The sequence below is a fragment of the Gracilinanus agilis genome, chromosome 2, assembly GCF_016433145.1.
Source record: "Gracilinanus agilis isolate LMUSP501 chromosome 2, AgileGrace, whole genome shotgun sequence".
NCBI lineage: Eukaryota > Metazoa > Chordata > Mammalia > Didelphimorphia > Didelphidae > Gracilinanus > Gracilinanus agilis.
This window is the reverse complement of record NC_058131.1, coordinates 104,401,732-104,405,845: the sequence shown is the minus strand read 5'-3', so window position 1 is coordinate 104,405,845 and position 4,114 is coordinate 104,401,732.

Below are 4,114 nucleotides of genomic sequence, written 5' to 3'. Positions count from 1 at the left end.
ATTAGACCCCTGTCAGAGTTTTTCGTTATAAAGATTTTTTCCCAATTTGTTGTTTCCCTTCTGATTTTGACTACATTGTTTTTGTTTGTACAAAAACTTTTTAGTTTAATATAATCAAAACCATTTAATTTACATTTTGTAATTTTCTCTAACTCTTGCTTGGTTTTAAAGTCTTTCCTTTCCCACAGATCTGACAAGTAAACTATTCTGTGTTCACTTAACTTGTTTATAGTTTCCCTCTTTATATTCAAGTCATTCACCCATTCTGAATTTATCTTGGTGTAGGGTGTGAGATGTTGGTCTAGACCTAATCTCTCCCATATTGTTTTCCAAATTTCCCAGCAGTTTTTGTCAAATAGTGGATTCATGTCCCAAAAGTTGGGCTCTTTGGGTTTATCATACACTGTCTTGCTGATGTCATTTATCCCAAGTCTATTCCATTGATCCTCCTCTCTGTCTCTTAGCCAGTACCATATTGTTTTGATGACTGCTGCTTTATAGTATAGTTTAATATCTGGTACTGCTACGCCCCCTTCCTTCACCTTTTTTTTCATTATTTCCCTTGATATTCTTGATCTTTTGTTTTTCCAAATGAAATTTGTTATAGTTTTTTCTAATTCAGTAAAGAAGTTTTTTGGTAGCTTGATAGGTATGGCGCTAAATAGGTAAATTAATTTGGGTAGAAGTGTCATTTTTATTATGTTAGCTCGTCCTACCCATGAGCAATCAATATTTTTCCAATTGTTTAGATCCAGTTTTATTTGTTTGGAAAGTGTTTTGTAGTTGTTTTCATATAATTGCTGTGTTTGTTTTGGTAGGTAGATTCCTAAGTATTTTATATTATCTAGGGTGATTTTAAATGGTGTTTCTCTTTCTACTTCTTGCTGCTCTAGTTATGCCTTCCAGTTTTAAAAAACATACAGAAATGAATGTTGTGTTCTGTCAAAAGTTTTTCTTGCATCTATTAAAATAATCTTATGATTGCTGTTGGTTTTATTAACATGTTCAATTCTGTTTACAGTTTTCTTAATGTTGAACCAGCCTTGCATTCCTGTATAAATTAAGACTGCTAATAGTGTACGATCTCTGGGTTATATTGCTGCAACCTCCTTGCTACTCTTTGATTTAAAATTTTGTGTCAGTATTCATTTGGGAAATTGGTCTATTGTTTTCTTTCTTTGCTATTATTGATTTCTTTCTTTGTAATAATTGTTTATGTGATTTTTACATCCACTATTTAGAATTAAATTAGTTTCCAAATAATTTTTAATCTTTGCTTTCAAGGTCTTTTATTGAATGTATTTTTTTATGCTTAGAAAACAATGATGATGAAGAAAATGAAATTATTATTTTTGACTTTCTGCATTTATCTGAAGGATTTTTATTCTGTAATACATGGTTATTTTTTGTAAAAGTACCATGCATAGCTAAGAAATGGCTATCCTTTCTGTTCCCACTCAATATTGTCTAGAGGTCTATCTTATTTAACTTTTCTAAAATTCTATTTATTTCATTATCTTCTTTCTTGTGTATTTTATAGTTAGATCTATGTAGGGCTAAGAAAAGCAAATTGAGATTCCTCACTATTATAGATTTTATTCCTTATTCCTTCCTTTAACTTATTCAACTTTTCTAAGAATTAGATGCTATGCCATTTGATGCATATTATATATTTAGTATTGTTATTAATCCATTACCTTCTAGCAGAATGTAGTTTTCCTGATTATCTTTTAAAATTAGATCCATTTTTCTTTTGCTTTGTATGAAATCATGATTGCTACCTCTGCATTTTTTTTAAATTTTAAACCCTTAATTTCTGTGTATTGACTTATAGGTGGAAGATTGGCAAGGGTAGGCAATGGGGGTCAAGTGACTTGCCCAGGGTCACACAGCTGGTAAGTGTCTGAGGCCGGATTTGAACCTAGGACCTCCCATCTCTAGGCCTGACTCTCAATCCACTGAGCTACCCAGCTGCCCCCATACCTCTGCCTTTTTTATGTCAACTAAAGCCTAATACATTCTACTCCAGCTCCTTATTTTAACTGATAAATCACATGAGTTTTCCATTAACTCTAGTAGCTTCTTGGTTTGTCCTTCATAATATATATTTACTATAGTCACTTACATGCCAGAAAAAAAATAAAAATGGATCACCATCCTTTCTTTTCTTTTCTTCTTTTGCTCTCCCATTATTTTATTTTCCAGATTACATGTTGATATAATTTAAAATAATTTTTTTCTGACATTTTGCAATCTGGTCCTTTCTATCCCTTTTACTCTCTCCCTTCCCCAGAAAGCAGGTATTATGATATAGTATGATGTACATGTGTTACCATACAATCCATTTTTTCCATGTTTATTATGTTGTGAAAGAAGGTATGTATCACTCCCACTAGAGAAAATTCATGGAGGAATAAAGTGAAGAATGATGTGCTTCAATCTGCTTTCAGACTCTTTCAGTACCTTCTGTGGCAGTGGATAGCCTTTTTTTTGTCATGAGTTCCTTGAGTTGTCCTGTTTCCTTGCATTGTTGACAATAGTAGTTATTTACAGTTGATTGACATACGCTATTCTTACTATGTACATCCATTTGATTCTGCTCACTTTTTTTTTGCATCACATAAGTCTTTTCAGGTTGTTTTTTTGTTTTGTTTGTGACCACCTTGCTTGTTATTTCTTATGGTACAATATTATTCCATTACAATCATATACTACAACTGGTTCAGCCATTCCCCATTTAATGGGTTTCCCTTCACTTTCTAATTCTTTGCTACTACAAAAGAGATGCTATAAATATTTTTGTACAAGTAGGTCCTTCCCTATTTTTGATCTCTTTGGGATATAGATTTAGTAGTAATATCGCTGGGTCAAAGGGTATGCACAGTTTGATGGCCCTTTGGTATGGCTCCAGATTTCTCTCCAGAACAGTTTATTAATGCCCCAATTTTTCTACAATATTTATCATTTTTAATTTTTGTCATATTAGTCAGTTTGATGGGTGTAAGGTGGAACTTCAGAGTGATTTTAATTTGTATTTCTCTAATTAATAGTTATTTGGACCATTTTTATATGAGTAAAGATAGTTTTAATTTTTTCATCTGAGAATTGCTTGTTTATATCCTTTGACCATTTGTCAATTGAGGAATGCTTTTTACTCTTACAAATTTGACCCAGTTCCCTATCTATTTGAGAAAAGAGACCTTTGTCAGAGATGTTTGATATTTGTAGTTCACTAAACTTCCTTTACTTTTTTTTTTTTAATCAAATGTCCCAAAATAAGTTTTCTGGAAGCAGGCAAAATTTACAAATAGAGAATTTTAGTACTCCAACACTTTGTTCAACAACTTAGAGGCTTGTTTGTGGGATTGTAATGTGTAAGAATCCTAGATGGATATCAGATGTTAAAACCCACCTAGGAACTCCTCAGGGCCAATGAAGCACAAAAACCCTTGGCTTATGGAGATAATGTTTATTTAAAAAAAGTAATAAAAGAAACGGGTAGGTAGGACCCTAGCACTATTCAAACTAACTCCACCCAACTTCTAAGTCTCCTGCTTAAGGAGAGCCTTCAGTTTATTCTCTGGGCTCTGCTTATAGCTCCCTGTTCTATCTAACCCCCCCCCCCCCCGCCCCCAACACTATCTGACTTAATCTAAACTTACTACCAATAATTAATAAGAAAGGAAGGCAAAAAAACCAAAACCCCTGGGTTGGCTGCTGTATTAAGTAACCAAAGTTATAGGTGGAAAGCTTTGGATTACTTTAACCAATAGGAATTCTGGCAGCTGGACCACAGGCAGATGAAAACTGGACTCAGGGAAATTGTTTCCCTCCATGTAAATCCTCTACCTGGATGTCAAGGACTTCTCCACGAAATCCTGACCCTCCAGGGAGAATCTCTCAGAGGAAAAACCCTCCTTCAGCTTGATGGGAATTGTAGGCAGAGACAAAACCTCCCTCCAGTTTGATCAAAATCCAAGAAGGAAGTGAAGTTCAGTTATTTTCAGTTGTAGACCCACAATTTCCTTCTTACCCAGAATACTTTCCCAGAGCTTATCTCAAAATTCCCTTCTTTCAACTAGACCTAGAAATCAGACTATCCCTAATTATATTC